This window comes from Petromyzon marinus, unplaced genomic scaffold, assembly GCF_048934315.1.
Source record: "Petromyzon marinus isolate PM22_M1 ecotype Great Lakes invasive population unplaced genomic scaffold, UKy_Petmar_22M1.pri1.0 PM_G_Scaffold_17, whole genome shotgun sequence".
Taxonomy (NCBI): Eukaryota; Metazoa; Chordata; class Hyperoartia; order Petromyzontiformes; family Petromyzontidae; genus Petromyzon; species Petromyzon marinus.
In genome coordinates, this window is record NW_027422728.1 from 164846 (window position 1) to 177985 (window position 13140).

General features: G+C 47.0%; 1 long non-coding RNA gene across 1 annotated transcript; it reads right to left on the bottom strand.

Moving 5' to 3' along the window:
* Positions 1–1749: 1749 nt before the first annotated feature.
* Positions 1750–7191, bottom strand: LOC142911187 (uncharacterized). The gene is made up of 3 exons (XR_012933330.1): positions 7117–7191; positions 2063–2132; positions 1750–1835 (listed from the first exon to the last, which is right to left on the bottom strand). It is a non-coding gene; the product is annotated as an uncharacterized LOC142911187 (long non-coding RNA).
* Between the last annotated feature and the right edge of the window lie 5949 nt (positions 7192–13140).

Genomic DNA, 13140 nt, shown 5'->3' on the forward strand with positions numbered 1-13140 from the left:
CATCACAACCACCAACAACACACCTGTATTTGAATTGCAAGTAACTTTAATGAACACAACGCAACCCAAACAACCGTTCGTTTGAAAAACATATCTTAATATTTCCATTCTTCTCCGTGTGAGTCCCACGCCACACACACCCGCTGCATTTAAATTCCAAATCATGTTCATAAACACACCGCCAGTCATTTGAAACCGAGTCGGCGCTTAGAAGAGGGTGGCCCAGGACCGGTTGAGATAATCGTCACCGTTGTTGTTGGCCAGGAGCGGGAATCGAACTGGGGTCTCTGCCGTGTTGGTAGTGCAGTGTAGCCTGAATCTCTGCGCCGCTGCTTTCTCCTCACCCCCCTCCTCGTCCCCCCTCCCTGCAAACATCATCTATCAGCGGTCATTGATGCAACGACGACAAGCCGGGCTCTTGTCGCTCTCTCTCCCTCCCTCTCTGTCCACCCACCTTCGCCCCCTGTTAACAATACCCAGCACCCTATCTACCACTCCCACCAAGTGGTTCTCTCTCGCGATATGCCGCATCATGTGCATTAACTGTCCCCTCCCTCCTCCCTCTCCCCCTTCTCTCATCCCCCCCTCCCCCCTCTCCCTTTGCCGTCTATCTCTCTCCACGACTCCTCTGTCTCTCGCGACCACCTCCCCCCCCGCCCCCCGGTCTCGACCCCTCTCGGCCTCCACGACTCTCCACGCTCTGTCCAAGTATTGCCTAACCCTCTCGATCGACACTTCTACCTCTCTGCCACCTCTGATCCTTCCAGCCCCCTCCATGCCCCTGTGTGCCACCTCTCTCTCATTTCTTCTATCTACCTCTCTCCCTCCCCTCCTTCCAAGCCCCTCTCTCTCCCACCTTAGCATCTCTCCCGCTCTCTCTCTTATCTGCTGCTCTCTACCCTGACCACCGGCCCTTCTGACAATGTCTGCCTCCGCTCTTTCCCTCTCTGCTCCCCGATCTACCCCTCTGTTATCTCTCCTTCGTGCTCCCTCTCTCTCCCACCTTAGCATCTCTCCCTCTCTCTCTCTTATCTGCTGCTCTCCACCCGGGCCACCGGCCCCTCTGACAATGTCCACCTCCGCTCTTCCCCTGTCCATTGGCCTACGCACCTCTGCCTCTGCCCTCAATCTGGCCGCCTCTCTCTCCAATCGAGACCTGTTTACTAACATCCTCTCCACTCTATTATCTACCTCTCTAATTGCCCTCAATCTGGCCCCCTCCATGTCCCACACATGCCGCTCTGCCACCTGAACCACTTCTCCCACTCCCCTCTGCCTGACCGGGTCCCTCTCCCCCCGCCTCTCTCCCCCCCGTCCACCCCTCTCGCCCTCCCTCGCCCGCATCTCCCTCTCTTGTCCCCCCCGGTCCACGTTCTCCCTCGCTCCCAAAGCCCTGACCCCATCCTCCCGTTCCCCGCGCACGTCTCTCCCTCCCCTCCATCGAGCAAGCTCTCTCCGAGCCCACTGCTCCTCCTCTAGCCCCATGACCCCTTCTTCCAACCGTCCACCTCCTCCTGCCCCCTCCCTCACCCGCATCTCACGCTCTCTTCCCGCCCGCCCCCGCTCCACATTCTCCCCCACTCTCCATGGCCTCTCTCCACCCTCTCCTCTGCCCCTCTCAATTCTGGCCATCTCCCTCTGTGCCCTCTGCCTCACGAGCTCTCTCATCTCACCCCATCTATCTCCCCCTGGTCGATCCCCCCCACCCCCTGGTCCTCTCTGTCCTGCCCCATCCCCGCCTCTCCCCTCTCTCTCCATCGTGGTACTCCGATTGCGCTCTTCCTCCTGGCCCCTCCCGCAGCGTCTTGCCGGGGGTAGCGATGCACCACGCGCACCTGTACCACGACAATGGCCGCCGTCAACACCGACATCAACGACCGCCGTTCGCCAGTAAGTGGCAGTGACATCGCCGTGGCGCCCGTGCCAGGCCAGGTATACTTTGAGGCCACGTGAAGCGTCAAAGGCTCGCTGGAAGGAGGAAGTCGCGTGACAGACTCAGCAGTTGCGATGGGTTAACCGACGGATGGCTATCGATTAGAAATCACATATCCCCGAGTCTCACCTGTGAGTGGCACCGCCTCACGCTGTTGTGGATCCCCACGTGGCTCGGAGCCTCAAAAGCTCCGTGACTCCTGGGTGGTGATACAAAGACAAAGATCCCTCGTGTAGCCTTAACACACTGTTGGGGCAAGTGCTGTTAGCAAGTGTCAGCACCACCTATGAAGGCCGGAACGGTACACGAGGGGGTGGGTGGCCAGCACCGCGCCCGACCGCCTTTGTCTCCCCAGTAGCGATGTTTACGCACCGCACCAGGTACTCACTTGAGGCTGAGTCGACCTAGGGGAGGCCCAGAACCGGTTCAAATAATCGTCACTGGGTGTTGGCAGTGAGCGGGAATCAAACTCGGGTCGTCAGGTTCGTAGAGCAGCGCACTAACCGCTAGACTACCGCCACACACGTTACACACACACAGTGTACACACACACACAGTGTACACACACACGGTACACACACACACAGTACACACACACACAGTACACACACACAGTACACACACACAGTAAACACACACACAGTACACACACACACGCACAGTACAGACACATGTTACACACACACAGTACACACACGCACGGTACACACACACGGTGCACACACACGCACAACACGCACGCACAGTACACACACACGCACAGTACATACACACGGTGCACACACACGCACAATACACATGCACAATACACACGCACACACACACACACAGTACACATGCACGGTACACACACACACGCACGGTACACACACACACGGTACACACATGCACAGTACACACACACAGTACACACACACACACACACGGTACACACACACACACAGTACACACACACAGTACACACACACGGTACACACACACACAGTACACACACGTACGCACGGCACGCCCACACTCCCTCAGTCACGTGACTAAGGTTGACGCGCCGCCCCGTCTCCCGAGGTGACCTCTTGGCTCTCTCGTCTCTCCTCGACACGTAGATTTATTTCTTACTCTTACCTAGAAGCGTCATTGTCTGTCTGTCTCTGTGGACGCAACTTGCGAGGAATTGTACTCACAAACTGTGGGGATAACGTTTCAAAAAAACTGCCCAGATACCACGCGATAAGCCCCGTGGTGAGCCAGTGCTATTCCTATTTCCAATCCGTCAACGTGAAAGTAGTTCAATTAACTATTTATTACTAATCTACATATATATATCAAAGGCAAAGTAATTGATTTATTAAAATATTTAATTTAACGTAGGTATAAAATAAAATAAATGTTATGTAGGTATAAATAAAATAAATAAAAATTTAACGTAGGTATAAATAAAATAAATGTAATGTAAAGCTAACCTGATTTCTAAATTCAACCACCTATCAAAGAAGAACCCAGTTCCACATATAACAAAACAAGATGTTAACAAAATCGTCATTAATCAGAGTAGCACCCCGATTTCGGACAATCTGAAAACAGTACTGGCTAGGGGACTAAATTTTGCTGTCACCCCAAAACACATACCAATAGATGATATCATCTCTCAGGTCGATGTAGCCCTCAAAGGCGTAGGACACATCCAAGCAGATGTTGCGAGAGCTGAAATAGCCACTATTCTTAAGAATGCTAAGAAACCCATTAGTAACATCAGCAAAAATGAACGCTCTGAACTCGCAAATTTAAAAAAACAGAAGTGATATAGTCATCCTCTCAGCCGATAAAGGCAACGCTACTGTTATTATGGATAAAGATTCATACAACAACAAAATCCAGAATCTGCTCAACGATGGAAGTTATTCAAAAATAAAAAATTACCCCACTAATAGCCTAGCGATAAAAACCAACAAGATCATCACAAGTTCGACCTCCCTAAGCGACCCAACTAAACGTCCCTCCCTAAAACCTTCTGCTGCAAGACCCCGTAGATTCTATGGTCTTTCCAAGATTCATAAAGAAGGCACCCCACTTCGACCCATCGAATCCACGATCAACTCCCCTACCTATAGACTAGCCCGCTTTCTGTCAGATACCTTGCTGCCTTTCACTGGCAAGACCGCCTCAGCAGTACTTAACTCAGCCCAATTGGTCTCTATGGTCAAAGACGTTGTACTGTCCCCTGACGATATCCTTGTCAGCTTCGATGTGGTCTCTTTGTTCACCAAGGTCCCAGTACCTGATACCATTAAACTAATTGAAAATTTGGTCCTACATGGACTAGACCCCGACACACCTGCACTGGTTAGGCACTGCCTCAACAATACCTACTTTACTTGGAATGGCTCCTTCTACAAACAAAATGAGGGTACCCCCATGGGATCCCCCTTATCACCAGTGATAGCCACTATTTCCATGGAGAAATTTGAATCAGACGCCATCCAGACTTCCACCCTCAGACCTTCCCTGTGGAAGAGATATGTGGATGACACTTTCGTCATTTGGCCACATGGCCTCCCAGCTCTGAACCTTTTCCTACACCACATCAATTCCAGACATCCCGCCATCAAATTCAAAATGGAAGTGGAGAAAGATGGCAAGCTACCATTCTTAGATGTTCTGTTTGAGTGTAGACCTGATGGCCCATTGGGGCATTCTGTCTACAGGAAACCCACCCACACAGATTCCTACTTGAAACCTGATTCCCACCACCACCAAGCCCAAAATAATTCTCTCATCAAAACTTTATACCATAGGGCTCATTACATTTCGGACCAACACCACCTGACCAGTGAATTAAAACATGTACACCTGGCCCTCAAAAGGAATGGTTACTCTGACCGTACCATCCGCCAAGCTGTCTCTCCCTCCATACAGAAACAACACTTGATACTCCGGTCAAAACCATCACACTTCCATATATAGCAGGCGTTACTAAAAAGATTTCCAAAATTCTAAACAAACACAAGATCCAGGTCCGGTTCAATACAGTACACAAAATTCATGATCTGATCCCATCCGTGAAGGATGTCATTCCTGATGTACAGTACCCCGGGGTTTACAAATTGAGATGTACCTGCGGTGATTGCTATATCGGTGAGACAAAGCGACATGTCTCTGACCGAATTCGCGAGCACAAATCAGATTTGAAACACGGCAAAACGAATTCTTCTGCCGTGGATGATCACTTTTACAACGCTGTGGGGGATCACGATATAATTTTCTCCGATACCAAGGTTCTTTGCAAACCCACGGGCTTTTATCAGAGATTTGTTCATGAAGCAATTCAGATCTACAAACACAGACACAATTTCAACCGAGAGGATGGTTTCAAATTAAGCAACCATTGGAAAGGTGTTCTAAATCGAACTAAACATTAAACTCATTTCAATGGTACAGTATATTTTTCAAGTAGTGGTACCCCAAACTTTCGCAGCTCTTATAAATTCCCTTTTCACACCATCAATAGGTAAACTCCCCCTCCCCCCCTTCTCCCCCCCCGCGCCAAACGGCACGTACACCACCTCTTTCCTAAAATCCGCCAATCAAATGCTAATTTTTATGCTAATTTCTTTGTCAGAACACCTTGTTTGCTCGCACACAGTCTAAAGGTCCGCTGTCTGAGCGTGGTTGTGTTTCGCTAAATTCTCCTGTTTGATGAGTACTAGGTGCCTCGGTGAATGTATATGCTCTGACTTTAACATAGCTATTTCTGTGACCAGTTACAAGCTAATCACTCAGCTATTTCAATGCTAGATTCTATGCTAAGTCCTTTGTCAAGGGGTACCTCTGCGGATGTGTATACTTTAACTTAGCTATTTCAATGAGCCATTTCAATGCTAAATTATATGCTAATTCCTTTGTCAAGGCGCTTTGTGTTTTTCTTCTCACACAGCTTAAAGGTCGTGATCTAAGCGTGGCTTCTCCCACTCCAGCGCTGTCCTCCAGACAGTCTCGTCCCTTCACCTGATGAAGGCCGCTTGTGTTGTGGCCGAAACGTCGTGATTTTTTGTTATTTTATTTTCACCTACGTGACTTTACCCAATAGAACCAAAGAGTATGGATCCTAGCAGTCACGAAAGCTTTAAATCTAAAATTTATTTGTTTTGGCTTTTTTCTTTCTTGCAAGCATCATTTTTTTCCAGGGTTTTTCAGTGAAATAGAAGGGAATGCGAAGTTAACCAAAGACAAGAATCCAAGTCCCGGGCGAAGCTGGGTAGTGAAGCTCGTTACTAATAAACCCCAATGATCCTATCAAAATGAGGGATTTCAATCGGATCGTTGGGGGGGCACGTGCCACCCCACCCCCCACTGGCTCCACCACTGTCACACACTGGCATGGTTCACAGGTGGTGGTGTGTCCAGACCCACGCCTGGCCACCTTCACCTGCTCAGTATTAATGCTTCCTCACTCCACCAAGTAGTTAATTGAGGATCAATCAACACAGCCGAGGCTGCGTTTCTCTCTCTCTCCCCGTGGTTGTGTGGATTTCCTTCCCGATCCCCCGGTCTCCCCTCTACATGTAGAGAATTAACACCGCCACGCGTCTAGAGTGAACACCACCAAGCGTCTAGAGTGAACACCGCCACGTGTCTAGAGTGAACACCGCCACGTGTCTAGAGTGAACACCACCACACATCTAGAGTGAACACCACTACGCGTCTAGAGTGAACACCGCCACGTGTCTAGAGTGAACACTGCCAACGCGTCTAGAGTGAACACCACCACGCTGTTGACAAGCCCCACCTTACACCATTGGAAACCTCATTTGCCAGTAACAAAATGATTGTTTTTTTACCCTTTTATCTGGCAACAAAACTGACACCTTTTTTACAAGGAGTCATGTTTACATTGACCACAATACCTGCGGTCGGAACGCAAACACAAAACAACAACTCTGATAATGTATGTGGCACTGTGGTGCATTGTCTTCTGGTCCAACACCAACGTGAGACGAGGCTCTAAAGAAAGCTGTCTCGGGTGTGGACCAATCAATTTCAAGGACAGTTCCAATACATTATCAGAGTTGTTGTTTTGTGTTTGCTTTCCGACCGCAGGTATTGTGGTCAATGTAAACATGACTCCTTATAAAAAAGGTGTCAGTTTTGTTGCCAGATAAAAGGGTAAAAAACCAATTATCAAGTCCCACCTTGTTGTTATTGTTGTTGTGGGCAGGTCGCTTCTGATAACAAGAGCGGTATAGCAGCTCAAGTGGGCTTGGCCTGGTGAAAAAAATAAAAACTGCGTGAATATTTACAATAAAACAAAGTTACAAAGTGGCGAGCCGGGTGAAGACAAATTAAACTTAAGCAAGATAATTTAAATAAACGCAATCAGGCGAAGGCAGGAGGCAAGGCCCCGCGTGGCTAGGCCCCGCGTTGTAAAGTTCCAACCTGGACATCGATTCCCATGCTCGCTGCTACTCAACTGACATCCCTACGAGAGAGAGCGAGGCTCTACCTTGGTAAACAACAACAACCACCACCACAACCACCACAACAACCACAACAGCAATGAGAATTTCTCACCTCGGATTTCAGTGCAGGAAGCGATAGCTTCCTGTTACCTCGTGACGTCACGTGGCAGCAGGTGGCATGACGTCACTTCCGGGGATGAGACACGCTCCTTTCTAGATTTAAAGCTTTCGTGACTGCTAGGATCCATACTCTTTGGTTATATTGGGTAAAGTCACGTAGGTGAAAATAAAATAACAAAAAATCACGACGTTTCGGCCACAACACAAGCGGCCTTCATCAGGTGAAGGGACGAGACTGTCTGGAGGACAGCGCTGGAGTGGAAGAAGCCACGACCTTTAAGCTGTGTGAGAAGAAAAACACCAAGCGCCTTGACAAAGGAATTAGCATAGAATTTAGCATTGAAATGGCTCATTGAAATAGCTAAGTTAAAGTATACACATCCGCAGAGGTACCCCTTGACAAAGGAATTAGCTTTTTAAATTTCGATTTAAAGCTTTCGTGACTGCAATGATTCATCTTCTTTGGTTCTTTCGGTAAAGTCACGTAGAATGATAATAAAATAATAAATTGATAAAATAAAATAACACAATAATATTCTCACGACGTTTCGGCCACAACACAAGCGGCCTTCATCAGGTGAAGGGGGCGAGACTGTCTGGTAGGACAGCGCTGGAGTAAAAGAGCCACGTTCAGATACGGCCTTTAAGCTGTGTGAGAGGAACAAAGCGCCTTGACAAAGGACTTAGCATAGAATTTAGCATTGAAATGGCTGAATGATTAGCTTGTGACTGGTCACAAGCTAAAGATGGATTCAGGCTTAGTAACCACTGGAAAGATTTTGATTTAAAGCTTTCGTGACTGCAGTAATTCATATTCTTAGTTTTTTCGGTAAAGTCACGTTGAAGAGAATAAATTTATGCAAACCGACACACCTGATGATGACCGTTTGATTTATGGTCGAAACGTCGTGAGAATTTTTTATTGTTTTATATATATTTTGTTATTTTGTTGTTTCTCTTCAACGTGACTTCACTGGAAAGATGTTTTAAATCATTTCTGTTCTTAATTAATTGTATTTTTACGATGACCTTCAGACCGCAGCTCTTTCGCCAGCATTGCCTCTTAATACCTCTCACACCACGGTTAATGGTATAGTTTTACAATATGGAGCATACTAGGGCCTCGCAGCTGTCTCTCTCCCCCTCCTCTGTTCCGACCATGGACGAACTCGTCCGTCTGAACGGGACCCGTAGCTATCCGTGGGGCTGAAATTTGAGGGTAAGAATCCACCCATTTTTTCGCCATATAGCATTGTGATATATAACGACTTATTGTTGGTAGCTTAGCTGATTGGAGAATATAGAGTTTATTGATAACATGAAGGTAATTTATATTTTAGTTTTTATTGGTTCACTATATAGTACTGTGAATAGCTCAGATGTGTAGTCATTTCTGTGACCAGTCACTAGCTAATCATTCAGTTGTTTCAATGCTGGATTTGCCTAGTTATTTCAATGCTAAATTCTCCTGTTTGATTTGTACTAAGGGCCTCGGTGAATGTGTATGCTCTGACTTTAACGTAGCTATTTCTGCAGCAGGTACAAGCTAACCACTCAGCTATCTCAATGCTAAATTCTATGCTAATTCCATTGTCAAGATGTGTATGCCTTAACTTAGCTATTTCAATGCTAAATTCTATGCTAATCCCTTTAACAATGGGTGCCTCTGCGGGTGTGTATGCTTTAACTTTTAACATAGCTATTTCTGTGACCAGTCACAAGCTAATCATTCAGCCATTTCAATGCTAAATTCTATGCTAATTCCTTTGTCAAGGCGCTTTGTTCCTCTCACACAGCTTAAAGGCCGTATCTGAACGTGGCTCTTTCACTCCAGCGCTGTCCTACCAGACAGTCTCGCCCCCTTCACCTGATGAAGGCCGCTTGTGTTGTGGCCGAAACGTCGTGAGAATATTATTGTGTTATTTTATTTTATCAATTTATTATTTTATTATCATTCTACGTGACTTTACCGAAAGAACCAAAGAAGAAAAAGGAATTAGCATAGAATTTAGCATTGAAATAGCTGAGTGATTAGCTTATAACTGGTCACAGAAATAGCTATGTTAAAGTCAGAGCATATACATTCACCGAGGCACCTAGTACTCATCAAACAGGAGAATTTAGCGAAACACAACCACGCTCAGACAGCGGACCTTTAAACTGTGTGCGAGCAAACAAGGTGTTCTGACGAAGAAATTAGCATAAAAATTAGCATTCGATCGGCGGATTTTAGGAAAGAGGTGGTGTACGTGCCGTTTAGCGCGAGGGGGAAGGGGGGGAGGGGGAGTTTACCTATTGATGGTGTGAAAAGGGAATTTATAAGAGCTGCGAAAGTTTGGGGTACCACTACTTGAAAAATATACTGTACCATTGAAATTAGTTTAATGTTTAGTTCGATTTAGAACATCTTTCCAATGGTTGCTTAATTTGAAACCATCCTCTCGGTTGAAATTGTGTCTGTGTTTGTAGATCTGAATTGCTTCATGAACAAATCTCTGATAAAAGAAAGCCCGTGGGTTTGCAAAGAACCTTGGTATCGGAGAAAATTATATCGTGATCCCTCACAGCGTTGTAACAGTGATCAGCCACGGCAGAAGAATTCGTTTTGCCGTGTTTCAAATCTGATTTGTGCTCGCGAATTCGGTCAGAGACTTGTCGCTTTGTCTCACCGATATAGCAATCACCGCACGTACAACTCAATTTGTAAACCCCGGGGTACTGTAAATCAGGAATGACATCCTTCACCGATGGGATCAGATCACGAATTTTGTGTACTGTATTGAACCGGACCTGGATCTTGTGTTTGTTTCAAATTTTGGAAATCTTTTTAGTAACGCCTGCTATATATGGAAGTGTGATGGTTTTGACCGGAGTATCAAGTGGTTGTTTCTGTATGGAGGGAGAGACAGCTTGGCGGATGGTACGGTCAGAGTAACCATTCCTTTTGAGGGCCAGGTGTACATGTTTTAATTTACTGGTCAGGTGGTGTTGGTCCGAAATGCAATGAGCCCTATGGTATAAAGTTTTGATTCGAGAATTATTTTGGGCTGGGTGGTGGTGGGAATCAGGTTTCAAGTAGGAATCTGTGTGGGTGGGTTTCCTGTAGACAGAATGCCCCAATGAGCCATCAGGTCTCCTCTAAAACAGAACATCTAAGAATGGTAGCTTGCCATCTTTCTCCACTTTCATGGTGAATTTGATGGCGGGATGTCTGGAATTGATGTGGTGTAGGAAAAGGTTCAGAGCTGGGAGGCCATGTGGCCAAATGACGAAAGTGTCATCCACATATCTCTTCCACAGGGAAGGTCTGAGGGTGGAAGTCTGGATGGCGTCTGATTCAAATTTCTCCATGAAAATATTGGCTATCACTGGTGACAAGGGGGATCCCATGGGGGTACCCTCATTTTGTTTGTAGAAGGAGCCATTCCAAGTAAAGTAGGTATTGTTGAGGCAGTGCCTAACCAGTGCAGGTGTGTCGGGGTCTAGTCCATGTTGGACCAAATTTTCAATTATTTCAATGGTATCAGGTACTGGGACCTTGGTGAACAAAGAGACCACATCGAAGCTGACAAGGATATCGTCAGGGGACAGTACAACGTCTTTGACCATAGAGACCAATTGGGCTGAGTTAAGTACTGCTGAGGCGGTCTTGCCAGTGAAAGGCAGCAAGGTATCTGACAGAAAGCGGGCTAGTCTATAGGTAGGGGAGTTGGTCGTGGATACGAAGGGTCGTAGTGGGGTGCCTTCTTTATGAATCTTGGGAAGACCATAGCATCTAGGGGGTCTTGCAGCAGAAGGTTTTAGGGATGAAACGTTTAGTTGGGTCGATTAGGGAGGTCGAACTTGTGATGATCTTGTTGGTTTTCATCGCTAGGCTATTAGTAGGGTCATTTTTTATTTTTGAGTAACTTCCATCGTTGAGCAGATTCTGGATTTTGTTGTTGTATGAATCTTTATCCATAATAACAGTAGCGTTGCCTTTATCGGCTGAGAGGATGACTATATCACTTCTGCTTTTTAAATTCCCGAATTCAGAGCGTTCATTTTTGCTGATGTTACTAATGGGTTTCTTAGCATTCTTAAGAATAGTGGCTATTTCAGCTCTCGCAACGTCTGCTTGGATGTGTCCTACGCCTTTGAGGGCAACAGTTAACTCTTACATTACGCATAGGGTGGTGACCACCGACTTACTCTAGCTAACACACACTTCTCAGATACTCTAGCGTGACCCAGCCAGGTGGGCTACTGGCAGGTCTGTAGGGTGGTGACCACCGACCTACTCTAGCTAACACACACTTCTCAGATACTCTAGCGTGACCCAGCCAGGTGGGCTACTGGCAGGTCTGTAGGGTGGTGACCACCGACCTACTCTAGCTAACACACACTTCTCAGATACTCTAGCGTGACCCAGCCAGGTGGGCTACTGGCAGGTCCGCTGACTGGAGGCTTGACTCTTCTTGGCGTCTTCACGATGCATCTTCATTCTTGATATGGGCAGCCTCGAACCTCGTGAGGAGGCTGCATATATGGGCCTCGGCGGGCCCCGGCCTGGCCACGCCTCCTTTCGAGGACCCTCTCGAAGCCCCCCCCTGCTGTCCACGTGCCCCCCGAGGTGCCCCCTAGGCCCCCGGCCCCCACTGGGGTCCAGTCACGTGTCCAGCCGGGGTCACAGAGAGTGCCACGACCTCACACCACCCTCATGACCTCCCGAGTCCAGACCCGGCCCTGACGTCATTCCCGCCTCCAGCCGGGATGACGTCATGTGTGTGTGTGGACCCGCGTGGTAATGACGCTCCCCCGCATATTGACGTCACACATGTGCGTGTGTGCACAGTGGTGATGCTACAATCACTACACTTAGAGGCATAGATGTGGTGACCACGCTTGTGTTAATTGATTGGCACTGTTAATTGATTGCCACTGTTATTTCATTTCCACTGCAACTTAATTAATTGCTACTGTTGATTGATTTGATTTAAAACGTTAATTGCTTATTTGACACTGTTAATGAACAATGTAAATCGTTGGCAACGTTTAATCGATTTATACACGGGCTCGCCCAAATTATTGTCACGGTGTAATGTTAATTGATCGTCCTTAATTGATTACGCGTGTACGTTGAACGTCTTTCGCGCCGTACGTAGCCAACCGTGCTAATCAGAGATGCGATTGGTTTGGCGCATCGATGTTAATTGACCGATGGTGGCCAAACGCTGCGTCACGTTGACTGATCGGCATAGTACCGCGTCAATCGATGACATTGGTACGTCGGATCAGTTGGGACAGTGTTGGTCGGGCTCCGTGTTCCGGCATTTAATTGGCGTAACTTTACGTTAATTGATTTGGACCGGTGTCATGTTAATCGATCATGACGAGTTTCAATGCAGCGTCAATGTCACTGATTGAAAATCGCCTTTGTTTGCAGATGGGTAGGCACTGCCGTGAAACTTTCTACAGTGAGGGAAAAAAGTATTTGATCCCCTGCTGATTTTGTATGTTTGCCCACTGACGAAGAAATGATCAGTCTATAATTTTAATGGTAGGTTTATTTGAAAAGTGAGAGACAGAATAACAAAAAAATCCAGAAAAACGCATGTCAAAAATGTTATAAATTGATTTGCATTTTATTGAGGGAAA